Below are 19495 nucleotides of genomic sequence, written 5' to 3'. Positions count from 1 at the left end.
CCTTTACAATTTTAGCACTAATGAATGGTACCACAGTAGCAATAAATCAGAATAATCTGATGAACACATTTATTTATTTTTCCTGTTTATTTAATATATAATTTATGTCACAACAGTTTGGGATTGACAACCTGCTGGTTTAGAACAGAATACCAAAAAGTAATTCTTAAAACTTTTAATCACAAGTCTTTGGATGCACAGAATCAGAAGACAGTATCTGGGAATCTCTTTGGAAACACACGTATTTGCTTTCTATTTGGCAAAGTTGTTATAAATAATCAAAAAATAGTCTGCAATTTTGCTTCTTATCTCAGCATAATTATGTGAGTCATTTAAAATATTTACAACATCAAAAACATGAACCTCAAGATAAAACTACAATAACTAACAAACTTTTTATTAAAAAATTACCCAAAGAGACTCGGTATAATTTTCTGTTGCTTTGCACTTTCTGCAGACCCTTTTGTGTTTTCTTTCTTCATTTTGCAAGTAAGAAATATATCAATTGTTGACTCAAGAAACAACACACAGGATATTGCTGTTACTAAAATGCAGCTGCGCCTAATATCAGAGTGGAAATTCACCCAATCAAAATCAATTTATGCACAGTGGTTTAGAGATCATATATAATACTGTTAAAAAAATCCATTGAAGATCATTATTTTCTTTTACTTTGTTTTTATTTCTGAGTCGTCCTGCATACCCCCTATGACCCTTAGGTGTACCCCAAGTTGCATACTGAGCACTGGATCTGTAGATTCATTCCATCTAAATACATATTACTTTTCTGGTTAGTGAGTCAATATGGACAAATCACTGGATAAAGAATACTGTGTATACCCTTTGTTTGACCAGTCAACTAGCTGATTGAAAAGTTGTGTTTCTTGAAACTTGATAAACACCCAAAGATCACGGCTACAATATTTTGATTAGAGGTAGGTGTGCAAGTTATTAATAGTAGCATTTAACTGGGCAACATTTACCTGCTGCCTGAAAGCACTACATACATTCCCTCTCCAAAATAGAAACTAAAATAAACTGTGCTTGGTAAATAACAGACTACTTGATATTTGCCCAGCTGCATGTGAAATAGTCAACCACTTCCCTCCAGATAATTTACGCAATGCAAAAAAAAATATATATATATATATATTCCTAATTTGAATGAGGCAGTTAGGCCTAATGTTGAAGTCCATTTATTTTAACCAGTTTTTCTCTGCAATTTAGAATGTCCATCACCGTAGCAACTCTCAACAACAGCTGAGAAGAATAGAATGTCAAGGGATCATCTCTTCTTTACACCCAGGATCTTAACAGCGGATGTCTGCAACTACCTGCCCCTGCTGGACAAACACAAAGCCTGCAGGCATCTGTCTACTCATTAGGCTTGGATAATATTGATAATATTGAACCACGCTGAAACCAGAAGACCATGAATAGCTTATGGTGAAGATTAAAAAAAAAAAAAACATTAAGGAACTTGGCTTGTTGATTTGCTGGTTTCATAATTGCCTGGGTAGGTTGAAATGTGTTAGAAGCTTGGGAATCTCAACGCTATTGTTAATTAAAATGACCTAAAACGGGGTCTACAGGTAAAGCCTGGTAGATGTTCTCATGCTTCATTGTCGCCTCAAACTAACTCTCCTGACTGCTTAATCGCCCATGGGAATTATTATCTGACCTGCACAGCAGATGTGACTAGACAGGGGTATACAGTAATATTTCCAAATCCACCCTTGTATGTGTGTGCATGTATAGATGAAATCTTGTGAATCTTGTGGGGTTATGCCAGCTTGATTTCAATTTAAAATAAGCATTAGCACGTTTGAGAAGGATTGTTTTCTGTAGTCACATAACTCCAATGTGAAAAGAGAGGTAAATGCCGCCAGCAACACCTTATAAATTCTCTGCTTGCAACAATTCTTCTGGCTTGGCACTGAGCATCTGTTTGTTTTTTTTGTTGTGGTGGAATGACCTATCCATGGATATAGGACTGTTCAGTCCCTGACCACCTTCCAGTGCCTCCTCAAGACACACCTGTTCAGACAGCATCTATAAACCTCACAACTCTCGACTATAATGGACTATATGTCACCCAATTGTACAAGTACTTGCATCATCTTGTCCTCACAATGAACTGCTCCATATTTTGCTGTATTCTACTACTGCTCTTAATTATAACTATTTTCTGTAACTTGTACTTGATTTTACTCTTATAGGTATCTGTATTCACATTTTTGGCAATTGCTGTTATTTGAAATCATTCTTATCCATTTATTGTACTTACTACATGCTCATAAGCAAATATTTTTACTATAAGTTGACTGCTCTTAGTCAAATTCGCTCTTATATGTAATTTACTGTATTCTTTACTTTGCTCTTATTTGAATTTGATCTTACTTTCTACTGATTTTACTGCACTTTATAACTGCTCTATTTTGTAATGTGATATTGTTTAATGTGATATTTTGCAATGTGATACTTTGTATTGTGATATTTTGTTACAACTGTAAGTCGCCCTGGATAAGGGTGTCTGCTAAGAAATAAATAAATAAATAAATAATAACTGCCAGGCAGTTTTACAGCTTCCAAGCTCAGTACCAGTTGGACACTTTGGCAAGCTGTAGCATTGCAGCACAAGTGTCAGCAACAGATCAGTTTTATGGAGCAGTTTCAATTCAAAATACTGCATTAGTTCATTATCTCATGATGCTTTATAACTTTAAACACCATAGTAACCATGACCCTATCTACACACTGTAAGGCGTTATAAGCTAATTTTACATTTAACCTTAAGGAGAGGTCAAAGGTCACGATCAAGGTAATTTTTGAATAGTTCCTAAATGTGTTTTACAGTAACCATAACACTATGTGCACCGTAAGAATTTATAAGCTAGTTTTACATTTGACCTTAGAGAGGTCAAAGGTCACAGGCAAGGTGATTTTTGGATAGAGCACATATGGTTTCCAATATGTGTTCCATAGTAACCATTAACCTATCTGCACTTTGTAAGGAGTTATAAGCTAGTTTTACATTTGACCAAAGATTCTGAAAGGTTTTTTAAGAAATGCGTCAGGTGGCCATATTGGTTTACGCACAAACACCATTTTTGAAAAAGTCAATTGTATTGACACAGGGACGATGCTGGTAAACTTTGGAGTTAATCAAATAAACCATTTATCAACTGAAGTGGTTTTAAATTTAAGAAGAAAATATAGGTCTGGTGGCCATCTTGTTTTTACAAAAGAACACATTTTTTCCCTGTTTGAATTCCATTGTCCCCAGGATGATGCTTATCAGGTTAAGAGTTAGTTGGTTAAACGGTTTTCAAACAGAAGCAGTTTGATGTTTGGCGCGCATTTTGGCAAATTTGGCTGCTTCGCAAACATGTGCAAAGTTTCAGATAAATCGGTTCACTGGGTCCCAAGCAGATTTTGAAAGATTTTTCCAAAAAATGCATCAGGCCGCCACCTTGGTTGACGCAGGAGTGCAATTTTTTTTTGCATCTGAACTGTAATCCACACAGGATGATACCTGCCAAGTTTCATGTTGATTGGTTACATCGTGTGCGAACAGGAGCAGTTTAAAGTTTTGGGAGGAAAAACAACAATAATAAAAAAATAAAATAAAAACGATCTTTATAATAACAATAGGCTTCCCAAGCCAGCTTGGAAGCTTAATAATAATAATAATAATAATAATAATAATAATAATAATAATAATAATAATAATAATAATAATGCACTGGCTCTTTCATTGGTATTGCTTTCTGTAATCAATACAGGAGATTGATGCCATCTCATTTGAGTTCATAAATGTTAGGCATGCTGCAATGCAGTAATTTCTAAAAACCAAGTTTAAAACGTCATACATTTTCAAAGCAGTTTGAAGCTCGATTAAAATCATCACATGGGACAGTTTCAGCTTCTGATTAAATGGTCTGTTCTGCTTTCAACTGGATTTTTGTTTTAGTGTGTTCTTCTTTTGTTGCTGTCTTATTTGTGATGTATTGTCATAACCACCCTTGTAAATTAAGTTTTTTATTGTGATTTATTCTTTATTTCCTTTTTACTATTACAATAACCACCAACAAGTCAAAACTCACACAGAACAGAAACAATACAAATACAAACAAGGAGACATTAAAAAAAAAAAATTGGGGAGGAGCATCATCAAAATAAAATAGCATACATATCAAATACCCATTTGTTTAGGTACATGACGTTCAGTACATATTTCACTGTAGGCCTCTGGGAAGAGCATAAAACATTTTTGTAATTATTTGTATTCAACTGCCCTCCCGCCAACAAAGTCATATAGGGACCCCATATCTGTAAGAATATATAATGCATGTTGTTGATTTTGTAAATCGTTTGTTCATAAGCAGGTATTTCAGTTAACAAGTCTACCCACTCCCTAAACGTAGTGGGGGACGATGATTTCCAGGTCCTAAGTGAAACCCTACACCCTGTCGTTAGTGTGAGTCGACACCAGGTGATTTGTTGATAATTTAATTATATATCCTCAGGTATAATCCTTAAAATACAGAATGCTTGGCTCTGGGGAAACATGGTCCCAAATACCTTGCTCAGAAAGTATTTTTGACCACAGAGCCACAATGTGCCCTTCTGTTTGCAGCATCGCCAACAGCCAACTGTGGTTTTAGTTTTAGTTTGGCCATTCTACTGGGTATCCAGTAACTCCTGAGAATAATTTTATAGTTTATGAGACAGGACTGTATTTCTCTGGAGGAGCTATGCCACCTCTTTCCAGCTCTCCTCTGCGATAATTGTTCTAAGTTCCCTTTCCCATGTTATCTTAAGACCTTCTAAATTTAGGAGCTTGCACCTGTCTTAAAAGACTATAAAATTAAGATGCCCCTCCTGTAGATTGCCATACTTGTTGGAACAGCTCCTGAATGCCTCATATTGGGATCAGAGGTCGTGAAGTAGTCATGGCAGTGATACAGTGTCTTAGCTGGAGGAATTTCCAAAAATCTATATTTGGCAATCTTTTGTTCAAATGATAGCATGATTTCATTTTCATGAATATCTTCCAGAAGATTCCTGCCTTTACCCAGGGCCCCCAGCAGAACAGCGGTTTATCATTAAGTAGTAATTTGTTATACCAGATAGAAGTTTTTTTGTAAAGAGAGGGTCTGATTTTGTAATCTGGTAAGCCATTCTCCAGGTTTCTCTAGCAAAAGCCAATACAGGATCTTTTAACAGGACTGGCCTGGCCTACCTGTTTGTGTAATAAAGACATATTAACCCATGCAGGTGCTTGTTCATCTGCAAGATGAGTTTTGGATAACTGAGGGCGTGAAAAGCCACAATGATACCAATCTACTTTTGGGAGACCTAGACCCCCGTCCATAGGGAAAGCAAATAATTTTACTTTATTAAAAGATGTTTTTTTACCTGCCCAAAGGAACGTACTAACAGCTCTGTTATATCTATCTAGAAGACAAGGAGGGAAATGGAGTGGTAGAAGGTAGGTGATGTAATTGATTTCGGAGGCGGTAATCATCTTTATAACATTAATTTTACCCAGCATAGAGAGGCCTAGTTTTATCCAATTTTGTAAGGTGCTTTCAATGTGTTGGATAAGAGGGAGGAGGTTTATTTGCATGTTTTCCAACCCTGGGGTGTGCTTTATGTCCAGATAAGTCATTCCAGTTGGAAGCCATTTAAACTGCCAGGACATATTTTAGACAGTGGCATGGCCTCTGATTTTGCCCAGTTGATTTTATATCCTGATATCTGTGAAAATGAATCTATTAATGAGAGACAGCTGTCTGTGGGTTGGATGACAGTAGTAATATATCATCCGCATAAAGCAAAAGCTTATGTTCTTGCTGCCCTGCGCAGATACCCACAATGTTAGTATGATTTCTTAGGGCTATCGCAAGAGGCTCTAGAGCAAGGGCAAAGATTAGTGGGGATTAGTGCCCCAGGGCTTGTATATAACAACTGTAACCAATGTATATATGATGGACCTAAACCAAACAATTCCAGAGTACGAAAGAGACACCACCATTCCACTCAGTCAAAAGCCTTTTCTGCATCGAGGGAAAAGGCGACAGTGGGTTCTGCGCTATTCCTAGTCTGCCATAATAAATCTAATATTTACGTAAATTATCTGCTGAGGTCCTACTAGTTGGAAGGCCCATCTGCATAGCATTATGAAAGACTGTTAGCAATTTAGGAGCAAGCTCGTCTGAAGACTGCTTATAGAAGTTGCAGGAAATCCATCATCACCAGGGGACTTTCCTGCTTTAAGATCTTTGATAGCCTGTTGGATTTCCTCCAGTGTAATATCTCCCCCAAGTGAAACCCTTTCCCGCTCTGATAAAGTCGGCTGGTTAATTAACGAAAAAAAAAATGATTGAATTTATTAACATTTTTGGGGCACTGGGATGCATGTAAGTTTTGATAATATGTCTTAAAGATGGTATTAATGTTTGCATCATTAGCATCATTCATCATTCCAGATGAAATGAAAGTTTGGGCATGCTGCTGTTTAAACCTTTGTGCTAGTAATTTTCCTGCTCTTTCCCCCTGCTCGTAATATTTTTAGTTAGTCTAGTACGAAATAATGCAAATTCTGCTTTTCTCTGCAGCACACAGTTTAGATCTATTTTAAGTTTATTTATGTTGTTTGACACCGAGGGTTCAGGATGGGCTGCATACAATTTCTCGAGATCTTTAATTTCCTTTTCTAACATGCGCTGAATACTTTGTTTCTTAAGAAAGGAGAAATGTTGTATAAGACGGCCTCTCAGGTTTGAAATGCATCCCTTGTCACTCCAGGGTTGGAAACTGATCCCTCATTAATTTCCCAGAATTCCTGTAATTCCTTTTTAATAAAATCACACAATACTATATTTTGGAGTACAGAGATATTCATATGCCACAGAGGAGTATAGTTCCCTGACAAAGCATCAGTGAATATTGTGATCTCTATAGGGGCATGATCAGACAGAACCATATTGCCAATTGATGCCTGTTCTGTTACAAGGAATAGGTACAGATCTGGTGGGGTTAAAGGCTGGCATAGACTCATTGAAAATGTCAGTACAGCAGCTGGGGGTGAGGGTTGCCGATACAGAGACCCGAATATCTAACCTGGAGGATCGGTTTCAGGTGAAAGAGCCTGTGATTGACTCGCTAGCACAGAAAATGGAACAGATGCAAGAGAAACTTTCAGACCTAGAAAACAGGGGACGCCAAAAAAATATTAGGATTGTGGGGATTCCTGAGAACATGGAAGAGAGAGATAGTAAGAGTTTTTAAACTCTCTGTTGAGCGAGTCGCTGGGCCTAGATCCTGACAATACGTTTGAGATTGAGAGAGCGCACAGATCGCTGGGTCCGAGACCAGGCTCCGAAGTGTGCTTCATGCGGTATACCGCAAGGGAGACTGTGCTTAGAGCTGCCCGGGAGAAAGGCGGAGTTGAATGGAGGAACAATCGTGTATTTTTCTTCCAGAATCCCAAGAAAGATCACAAGGGGCTACGATATGCTACGCTGTACCCGGTGATCATGGTTTCCATCACCCACGGCTGTTGTAAAATACTTTTAATGCTACTTAGTTCTGTCGCAGGTCCTTTCTCCGGTGCAGCCGTCATGTTACGCTTAGCAGTTGAGACTTCTGATGTCAGCTTGTTTCTTTGTTTTCGAGAGAGGAAGACCTTTGGGGTTGTGCTTAGGGATCCACTGACGTCGCAAATTAGTATCTCTAATGTAGGTGATATAGGGTTTTCAGCACCACTTATATATATTTTCATCAAAGGGTGAGTGAAAGAGGAGTCCAGCAAAGTGGTGCCTTTCACTACGCAGTCATTTCGGGTGATCGTCCCACGTGACGTAAATTAGGTTTTGATCTCAATAGGAACTTGAGACTAAAGTCCCCTCAGCACAGTTAATGGCAGTACAAGCTGTCCACCACCAATGTAAAGTAGGTGTTGAGAGTGCAGTTCGGTCTCCATGCTCTTCAAAACTTTCCCTATACAGTAATTCCTGCAATTGTCTCTAAAGTGACAACAGTAATTGTTGTGCATACCTCTCCAGTAGAAACAACTATTATTTATATTATAAGTCATGTCCCAATTAGAACCTATCAGTAGCAAATACACTTACACTTACACATTTGTTAAAAAATGTTTAATTCCTTACATGAAACATGAATGCCAACTTGTTTGATTCCTTTAGCGACAAAATGGCAAGGTGTAGATATTTTGCAGTTATACTTTTTCAAGCTGGCTGAAGTTATATCCAAGTTTGTTGTTCGTTGTTCGTTTTTTGAATAACAAAAAACGAAATGGTTCTTTTTTCCTTTTTCAGCTTTTAAATAACAAAAAAATGAACAATGAACCAGTTTGTTTCTCGTTGTTCATTTTTCAACTTTTGAATAACAAAAAACAAACTGGTACTGTGAAATCATGGCATCCAGGCTGCATGACATCATCAACATACGCAACTGGCTATAAAACTGCGTATAACTTCTTATCAGCTGCACCAAAATGCACAAAATTTGACACGGATGCTGAGGACTATGAGATGTTGTGTCGTGGTCAATATGGCGGCCTTTGGTCACATGGTGTGGCAGCCATCTTGGATTTAATGAAAAGTTTGGACAATATTCAAAAGTCTTCTCATGAACAGTAAATAGTACAGCTGTGAAAAATGTTGTACATAGTGCGCTCATGTCCACGATTGATTCTACTTAAGGAAAAATGGATCGGGCACATCCATTTGTGTGGCAGCTATGTTGGATTTTGCGTAAAACATTTAAACAAAAACTGCTCATGAGCCCTTTGGCTGATTGACATGAATCTTGGGTATACGTTACCTTTTACTGTCCTCTAAAAAAGTTAGTCAGGAAAAGTTCCTACATAAACAAACATGACCGCCATGAGCCAATCAATATGGGTGACCTGCCAGTTTTGCAATTTTTCACCCTGAAATGACACATTCCCACCACTGGGGACAGCTGTTAACATGGAAAAGTCTGTAAGGTATGGAAAAAATATAGCAAGGTATAGCAAGGTATAGAAAAAAGTATGTTTGTAATTTATTAGATGTGACTTTTGTTGTTTTACAAAACTGGTGTGTTTATATGAGCATTACAGGTAATGCAAGTAGTGTAATGTGTAATGCATACATAGTTTTATATAGTATGGTTAAGTTCTGCTAAAGGTCAAATTTAAAGCTGGCTGTAAAACTTCCCATAATTTCTTATTGACTGCAGATAGTTGTTATATAACATGCAGAGTTCTGATTGAAGCCAAAATGAGCATACATGATCTAAGTATGATTATCTTTTACATTTGTTCAAGGGAATGCTACAGTACAAAACATGACTGCTGTGGGCCAATGAGATTTCAGCATTGATCATCTAACCAGTGATTCTAATATTTTGGCCAAAATTGACACAGTCAGCTGTGTCCAAAATGATTTGTGATAACGTTTCATCTATAACAACCAATGCGCTTAAATTTCACACTAACTGCTTGGAAGCCGTAAAGTTACTCTTACCAAATATATAGGCTATCCTTCAGCACAGCTAATTCTCAGAAATTAACATTCATTTTGGTCCAGTGGGGACCACAAATAGCGTTACTCTCATTAACCAGTATCGAGAGGAACCGCACTTCTTTGCGCCGGTAGGGAGCACAATGAGCGTTACACTGACAGGAAACCCAAATTTTTCAGAGATCAAGATCAGAATCTTAGAATGATGAAATGACTTTAAAAAAAATCTCCAAAATGTATAAAAAAAGTCCTGAGAATTCTCAGCTGGCTGACTTCATCTTTCAAAATACTGCTTGTTTTCTCAACTAATTGTGAAGCACTGACAGTAACACAACACGCTTGCAAACTGAAGGTTATAGTTTCAAATCCCACATATGCCAGACCTTTTTTTATATTTATATTATATAAAAAAAAAAAATTGTAGTCAAATGGTTACATTTTAAAACAGAAATAAATAATTTAATATAAACAATAAACAGTGTGTTCCCTAGTATATTTCCATGTTGACAAAACAAGTTAATTGTCATATTATATAAATATTTATTGCAAAGAATAGAGGCATTTGGACAGAATTCCCCCAATTCTGAAATAAAAGCAGTGTAGTTCAAAAAATCATCCTTAGATGTTCATTGCCCTTTAAATTGACATTAACTCCAACTTAACCTGCAGTAATGCACATGACAGTAGCATGTGTACTGCTCCTCGTTGATTTCCTATTCATATGCTATTCACAAAAGCTGAATGCATTATTAGCGTCATGTGATTAATGCCATGATATTAAGCAGAATTGGAAAATGTTCTCAATAAAATGATATTCCAGTACAAATTGTTCAATGCTCGCTTTTCAGTGAGGGCTAGGTCTATTACAAGAAGCAGGCATCAACTGATAATGTAGAAACCTCTACATGTATATCAACTACGTCAAGTAGACCAATGTTTCTGCTAATGTCCCAGAATATACTGCTGCATTTTGCTATGTAATCTAATGCAGGCTTGTATTTTGTATTAATTCCTCTCGGCTCCAAGTCCAAATCACATCCTTTCTTATCTTTCCTTCCTGGACATACTGTATTATGTGAAACATTTATTTAGGCCTAACCCTTACAAAAATACTCTGTACTATCACTGCAACTTTTGTATGAAGCAATAAATATTACAGTAAATATTGCGGGTATATTACAATATTTACTGCATTGAGTTGATCAACTCAGTCTCAACTCAAATGTTAACAATAGTGCCACTGTTTCCATCAGCAGGAAATAATTAAATTGTCTCACGGACGTTTACAGCAAAGGGAACATGACTGTGCTCTCCATGTACTCAGATTGCTCCAAATCACAAAAATTGTTATGACAAAGACATAATATAATACATTGTTCTGTTTAGGTTCAAAATAAAACCACATACTCGCAGCTACTTTTTTCTTTTGGATCCTGTTACATATGGACAGTTGTGATCTCACTTCCTCCATCAGAGTGGCTGGACTTTATATTCCAAACACACATTCATATTGTTCTGCAGCCAATGAAAACAAACAGGATCAATTTCCAATTGTAGGCCATAAAACCCTAAATTACACAATGTCAAAGAATTGTATATTCTGCTCTATGGTGTTAAAGTACAGAAGGTAATGAGATATACCGATACAAAAAATGATTACTGTCTTCTTTCTTAGTTCATTCTTAACCTTTCTACTCTCTGAAAGTGCTGCAATAAACATCTAATTAGTCATAAAAACTGTTTACTGGCATAACAGCAAAGACTTTCATCATCTCAGCTGACTGAGCTAGTAGAAAGCTACAACTGAAAATGACAGCGCCTTTCCCATGATAATGTCGTTAAACCAAGAAGCAGGCAGCAAAAGTGTACATAGGATTTTAAAACACTAACATATCTCACTGTTTTCTTAATTTCTTATTTATATGGGAGATGGGTCCGAGGCAAGGCCCCAGTCAACTAAAATTATTTCAGATAATATTTTGAAGCAAACATTTATATAAAATGTTTTAAAATTTGCAAGGAAATACTTAGAACAATGCTACTTAACTCATTCCCCCCAAAGTTGTGTCTTAGTTTTTTGTTTTTTTATATACTAGTTTTTTAGAATGGTTTTATTCCTCTAAAGGAATGTGCCTTTTCATTTGCTTCAAATTAGGGTTCCTTCGACTGTGACATTAGTAGTCGTTCTAGCGCTACTGGTAATATACAGGTTATTATGCCATTCAACTAACTTCTGTATTCACAGCCCAAAGATCATTTTGGCCATGTTCACTGTTTTTAAAATGTCACTGTCATGAGCTCTTCAATGATCTAATTAGTTGTCTACTGTTAAACTATCTCGGTCTGTCCCAGACTGGCATAATTACTATTTTATCACAATTTGGCAATGTGTCACACAGATGATAACAATAATTAATTAGTCTACAATGTATGTATTTGATTTTGTCTATTTTATTCAAAGACTGTAATGTAACCCACACATCTCCTGAAATCCATCAATTTTGTAGGACAATATACTTTGTTATAGTATCACAATGTGCATGTCAAGGAGTGTGATTCAAGGCCAAGGGTGTCTTGGCTTTAAAAATATACACATGATGCCAACACAACATGTCTAAAGACAGTTGGAACACATCTTACAATATTATATTATAATCACCATATAAAGTGTTCCAGTCAAAACCCATTTATTTGACATGTTGTGTAGCAGAGCTCAAACTATCCTACATGTGTGACCTGTAGAATTACATCAGAGCTTGGGAAATGTAGGAAAGTTACATTACTACTAATATGCTACTATAAATACCATATTTACTCGAATCTAAGTCGCACTTTTGTGGCCAAAATAAAAGTTCAAATTTGGGGGGAGCGACTTGGATTCGAGGTTTTTAGTTAGGGTACCAATTTACATTTGCACATGTCCATTATTCTTGAACAAGACAAGCTGTACACAGTACTGCCCACTACAGATATCACTCTCGGTACAGTACCGGTATATTAAAATGGTTGCACAGTAAACTTCATGAACATTTTTTGATGCAGCTTTTAAAATAAGTAATTTTGTTTGCTGAAGAAAAGAGAAACTGCGGCATCTGAGATGTGTCAGAAAATGGAGACACAATCGAAAGGCTATGCAATACTATAATATTACCAGTATGGTACTTGTTGAAATGATCAACGCAGGTCCGGCTTCAAAATGAACAATCATTTATTTATATATCTTTCTTTCTCTATCTGGAGGAGCACAAGAAACATGAACACTAAGGTATGTACTGCTTAATGGCGGATTCTCCATTGCTCTCTGATTCTCTACCTTACTCACTGTTATTATGGTCTGTGCTTGGTTTAACTACGGGAACCCCACTAGTGTAAACTCCAAAGTCCTAACTCAAACCGAAAATGAACTACACGTTTCTGTCTTGCACTAATTTTGCTTGCAAATGTGACAGAGTCATGTTGGCCAAATTAAACAAACGAGGACAATAAAGCAGACTGAAATAAAGTTCAAGGTAATTTAAACTTTCCCAGCTACCATAAACTGCAATGACTGTCATTCAATACTGAAAGTACAATACTGTACATATTTTATTTTCTCGTATGCATTTGTAATATAGCAGGTGACGTACTCTGATGCTTTAATGTACAGTAATAAGGGAGATGGGCATTGGGCTTAATGTACAGTAATGTTCCCTAGAAATGAAAAAGTAATTTAACTGTTAATTATTGTGTTTTTTTTCATTAAGAGTTAAATGTGACTTGCATTCAGGGTCTTTTTTTTTTGGTGTCCATATTTGGGTGTGTGACTTGAATTCAGGGGCAACTTAAATTCGAGTAATAAGAAGAAGAAGAAGAAGAAGAAGAAGAAGAAGAAGAAGAAGAAGAAGAATTCGCACACATTCAGAGTACTCTACTGCTGTCATATGACTGTAGCGATTTATTGTAATCCTCCCTCTGTGTTAATGATTTCAGGATTTTATTGGGACTGCAATGAAGCTTTGCAATACATGATCTGACCTGGTTTGAAAGTACTTTATATATCGGCACATACTTGGCAATGAATGAGTCCTAGCCTGGTGCTGTAGCATTTGCTTTTCTGTGTCTGGGGGTTGATTTTAATTGTGGTAACATGAATTAGTACCAGGGAGTATTAAAATAACAATAAAATAACAAAATAAATAGCACATGGGTTCTTGTGTCTATGGCAATTATTGCAGTTTTATCATAAAAATAATTATGCAAATCTTTTTTTTACCATTGTTTGATTTCTTTAATGCTGCAGTAGGATACTGACAAGAGTTTTCTAAGAACTGCTGTCTTTAATAAAAAGTTAGCATAAATACACTTAACATTTCCCACACAAAGCATGCAATGGAAATAGACTCATGGTGTTTGGGCACTAGACTCTAGAACTCGAATCAGACAATACTCTACATTGCATGCAGGAGCTTATCTTAGTGTTATTTTAATTATGGTTGTTTGGTCTATTGCTTTCTCATATGCATATATTTAGAAAGGATATATTTATTACATTTTAATAGCCCTCAAGTGTGTTTATACCCATGTTAGCTGAGCTTTCTTAGGTACTTTCTAAAAACGTTAAAGTAATCACAGGGGTTGGATAAAATATTAGAAAAACTGGCTACAACACTGTCAATAGGATGCTGTATGTACAAGCATCATACTGTAGCCAGAGGAACCTTGAAGTACAGCAGTCTGCATAATGCACTCACATATTCTTTAAAAAATAAAATGACATTTACAAAATTGAGCAAAATGTGATTAGATTAGAAAATAGAGGTCTGAACCACATATTTCAATAACAGATTTCCAATACGTATTTACTAATTTCATGACAGATTTACGACACAGATTCCATCCTAATGGGTTTCCTATCCAATAAATCAATTTAAAAAATAACAACTTGTACCTTGCTTATTTCGAAGTACTTGACGTGAATGATTTAAAGCTATTTAAAGCAAGTGCAAACAGGATAATGTTGGCTTGCTGTGAGTAACTGTGTTTTTCTTATTTAGAAAGCAACCTTCTCCACCTTATCAATAATGTTGTTTAAATAATTGCAAACCCTTCTTATCTGCCTGGTAACTTCAAGTTGTTCTTGACCATTCCAGTTTCCTTTTATAAGCTGACTACAGAAATACAGTCAACTCACAGTAACTTGTAGTACTTTTTTTCATTTCATTTAACCTTTATTTTACCAGATAAGAAGCTTGAGAACAAATTCTCATTTACAGCAATGATCTGGTCAAGAGGCAAACATCACAGCAGTACAGAGGAAACAAATACAACATAGAAAAAATAAATAAATACATAAATAACACATTAACAAATACATAGACATGCATCTGACAATAGTGAATTCAGATTCTGATTAAAAACATCCTCCGAAACAAAACTCTGTAGTTTCAATTTGATTTAAAATTCATTCCAGTCATGAGCAGCCGCAAACTGAAATGAATTACGTCCAAAAACAGTGGACACTCTGGGAAGAGTCAATCTAATAAATAAATCTGATCTTAAATTGTAAACTGAAGCAGAGAACTGTAATAGGTTGCGCAGATATTGCGGGGTTCTCCCAGTCAGGATTCTATAAACTAACCTAAGACAATGATCCAGTCACCTAGTGTGCAATGAAGGCCATTCAACCATAATGTAAAGATCCCAGTGATGAATAAGATAAGACGCACCAGTTATAAATCTTATAGCAGAATGGTATAAAGTTTCCCCAAAGCAGCTTTTGGATATCATATGGATATCATTTTGAAACGGGTCACAAATAAGGTCATCCTTGGTGTTCACTTTTTTTAAGTAGGAGTGTAACAAGGGCTTCGATCTGGATTCCGTTTTGTATAAATAGGAAGCAAGTCATGATGCCCGCCACCTTTCACTAGGCATACCAGAGCCAGCAGGCAGAGAATTACAAAATACAAACATACATTTTATATATATATATATATATATATATATATATATATATATATATATATATATATATACAGTATGTACAGTCTCTCCCTCATGTTAAACCATGTATATTTGAAACATGTTTTACATTTATTGTGAATCCATTCCAAGAATCTGGAGCCTTAAGAGCAAAATCATTCCACCTCTGCATTCCGACCCTATATATCAAACTGTACCCAGTCTAGATGCAGTATTAAGCCAGTCAGGAATCCAAACAACAGATTTCCAGTGAATTCAAATATGAAATGGCTCCGTGAAAATCTCTAGTTCATCAGTTAAGATCCCTTCATCAACAGTACATCAGCACAGTATACACCTCTAAGATTGTTGTAAATTACACCTGACATGTGTAGGTCACCCCAGGCACAGAAGTTCACCATAGTCATGCTCTAGTCACAATATTTATAAACTGCAAATTAACACACCATATTTTCAACAACCAGAGCCAGGAGAGATGCACTTTATCAATGGCTTACCCTTTACCCATTCCCAACAGAATAACAACCTTACTGTTGTTACATCAGACCACAGAACTTCAACTCATGTCTTTTTTTATTAATAGAGTATTGTTACATATTGATTAAACGGTTATAGACTGTTGCTGGCTTCTTTACCAACAGTTTGGTACAAGTATTGAACAGGTTAGCATGCAGGGTTCAGTCACTCCCTCGAATGGTTTCTGAGGCTTTGACAAGGCAGCAGTCTGTAAAACGAAGGACTCGAAAGGGTTCAAGCTTTCTTTGATGATAAACATGGTTTAACTTGACCACGAGAATCACAGAATACAGTTGTGTCCCGATTATGAATGCGGCAGTTCTTTAACATTGCTAGTCCCTTTCACAATAATTGTATTCAGTGAGGACAATCTTGCATTAAATAATCACCTTTATTATAATACAAAATCTTACAGATTTCCAAAAAACATTGAACCCAAACAATGGTTGAAGAAATAAGTAGAGTAAAAATAGTTGGAGCACAGCCTCACCCTCAGAGCATCCTGGTGGCACCTGCTAAAAAACAAACAATAAAATAATACATCTAAGCGACGTGTTCATCCCGGTGAACAAACGATTTTAGGCAGAGGAGCATCGTATACTCCCCCCCTCCGGGCAAGGCTGAGAGTGAGGTGGTGGTGGTTGGGAAGGAGGTGGTAATTTGAAAGCACAGCAGGACTGAGCTTGCGAAGTAGGTTTATATGACCTATAGGTTGATGGGAACTTGCCGGCAATTGGCTTGTACATTGACCAATGAAATGTACTAGGCACTTGTATCACTGATACTATAGATTACCTGCCTGAAAACATTGCAAGCTTTATATTCCTTTTAAACTAAATAAACAGAGATATATAGAGAAAAACCCATCTGAGCAATACCTATAAACAGGACACTATGATTTTGCACGTCTTTGTTTCTGATCTCAACAGTGCCATTCCTTTCTTTTGCAATTTAAACAAAAAATCTGCCAGTATCTGAATTTGCAAATTCAAGTTTCTTCTGTCTGTGAAAGCATACAGATACACTTTGCCATCTTCCTAGAGACTCTGTGATTTAACCAATAATATTGATTTTGTAGAAGCGTGTATCATTTCTCTGCTGCCACCTCTATGCTCTATGTACTCGAAACCCCCTTTCACACTGGCATGCTCCACTCGGGTCGGAACCTACCCAGGCCAGGAGCCGGTGTCATGCTGGTCGGCTACGTGATTTCACAAGGTTGACCTGGGTGACAGACACAAGTAAACAATACGTGTATCAATGCCCCGATAGCAGCTAGTTACGGACGCTTCCATGTTTCTTCACCACTGCTGCAATCTGGCTCTTGGTGTGCTCAATCAAGAAAAATATGGCTAAACAGAATAAACAGAAATGTTCCTTGCGGAAGTGAAACCTTCACGCAGGCGTGGCTGTTTGTTATTTCGTCGATTTACAAATGGCCGTCATGCATTTTGTCTCACTCAACCCGGGTTAAAGCGTGAGGTGGGTCGCTGTGACCCGGGCCAACCCAGGTACGTGGTTTTACACTACACGGGGTTGTGACAAGGGTAGCCAGAACCCGGGTCAGGACCCGGATAGGAGTGCTAGTGTGAAAGGGGCTTAGCTCTCTGCTTTTGATGCCCACTGCTGTACTTTAAGGCACTTGAAACAAAGGATGTTTTTCTTAACAACAACTGATTTCATGCCGCGTAAATTAACTTTGGAAGATCACAAAACTACAACTGCTTCAGTAACAACATACAGCGAGTCTGAACTTTATTCAAACAGTTAATGTGCATTTTAATATGTATAGTCCTATAGTTCTATATACAGTATTAGTTCCCAACAAAACTAAGCACCTCATTTTATTTTCTAAAAAAAAGAAGTATTTGATGAATACTGAAGATCAATTAAAAATAAGATATACAATATATAAATGGCTTGCACTTACTAAAAATATTAAAACAAATGATTTTGTCAGTTAAGATGGCATAGGTAAAATAACCTTCTATAACCTACAACTGCATAAATCACACAAATACAAGTATGACATGCTCTTGTTAACAGAAAGCCCTAAATACACTGTAGAAAAGTCTGGTGTTTCACTGTGTTGAGGTTTTTTTTTTTTTTTTTTTTTTTTTTTTTTGTATTTTTGTATTTTTACTGGAAAAAAACCCTCTAAAAATAATACAATAATATAAATGCTCCTATCTGCACTTGACAAAAAATGGGGGGAAAATAAAATGATCAAGATAATACAAATTGGAGGAGGCCAACAGTATGTTTTTTTCTGGTTGTCTGATTTTCTAAAATGTAACTTTTTAACGTTTTAATAATTCCATATTCCTCTCTGTGCGTGTGTTATGGGTCTCTGCAAAGTTTGTATGGATGTAGCTACAACTGCATAAATTCCTGACAACCAGTCACTGTTTTAGACCAGTGTATTGTCTTTAACACAAATACAATTCGTTTTTCATCAGAAGGCTAAAATATACATTTAAGAATGATTCATTTCCATTTGCGCTATTTTTTTTTTCCATTAAAGCAATTGTTTTTAAGGATGTTGTATTCCGTTTCTAAAATTCAAATCATGTAATTACTTGGTAGTTTGTTTTAAATGGCATTTCATTAAAAATAGTAATACAAAATGCTATGTATAGTCCGTATATGTATGGATAAATAAATAGCGAATAAATACGTTTACATACAAGATAGGAAAACTTGAAGAGCTAAACATTAAACTAACAATTCGCTGTATATATACACTTGTTAAGAAACATAAACAGTACGTCAATCATTGGCTTATGTTAACTACTGTACTGTAGGTAAATTCAAACAATTAAAGAAACGATACATAAATACATTTAAAATAAATTCGTAGTCATTTACACATACGGCATTTATACCACAGTTCAATCATACGCTGCTGGTTTGATTCAATTGCAAACTTTTTAAGACATTTTGAATAAATTGTAATATATCTCTTGGAATATCTTCAAACAAAACTTAAAATGGTAAATTACATTGACTTGTGATCTGCATACTCTCCTTTAAAATAGCTTTCTTACCTGAGGGGTTTGATCCTTAATTCTGAGGTGCAGCAGAGCTTGGTTACCAAGGAATAGCATAGTCCCTCAAAATCTTATGTAACAAACCCAATGTGTTCACAATGCAAATGGTATTCCAGCGTAAGAGTACCGGTGTCAAGGGAAGTCAGTCCGAAACACTTGCCTGATGGCTTATATAAACAGAACTCTCGAGGCTGGAGGTGTGAACTTCAGTAGCTCCCTCACAGCATTGTAGCAACGTGGACGAGAAAAGTGAGGGGACAGCACCGCACAGGGGCAGACAGGCAGAACTCGGATTTCATGGAAATATTCAGAATTGGAGCGCATTTTTCAATTAGTAAATTACTATTTAGTAAGTATAGTATATTTTTTATAATTAGCATTATATACGAACACAAATATAAGAATATAATTTATATAGCCTCCTCAGCCCCT

The 19495-nt window shown here is 36.3% G+C and overlaps 1 protein-coding gene across 1 annotated transcript in view; it reads right to left on the bottom strand.

Moving 5' to 3' along the window:
• LOC117421556 (5-hydroxytryptamine receptor 4) overlaps positions 1 to 19271 on the bottom strand; it is a 105765-nt gene extending 86494 nt beyond the window's left edge. The window contains exon 1 of the mRNA XM_059024232.1: positions 19061 to 19271. The gene's annotated coding sequence lies outside the window, so the exon portion shown is untranslated. The remainder of the gene's footprint in view (positions 1 to 19060) is intronic.
• Between the last annotated feature and the right edge of the window lie 224 nt (positions 19272 to 19495).

The sequence above is a fragment of the Acipenser ruthenus genome, chromosome 1 (assembly GCF_902713425.1).
Source record: "Acipenser ruthenus chromosome 1, fAciRut3.2 maternal haplotype, whole genome shotgun sequence".
Lineage (NCBI taxonomy): Eukaryota > Metazoa > Chordata > Actinopteri > Acipenseriformes > Acipenseridae > Acipenser > Acipenser ruthenus.
The sequence above is the reverse complement of the archived record's forward strand: the minus strand, read 5'-3'. Positions and strand labels throughout refer to the sequence as shown.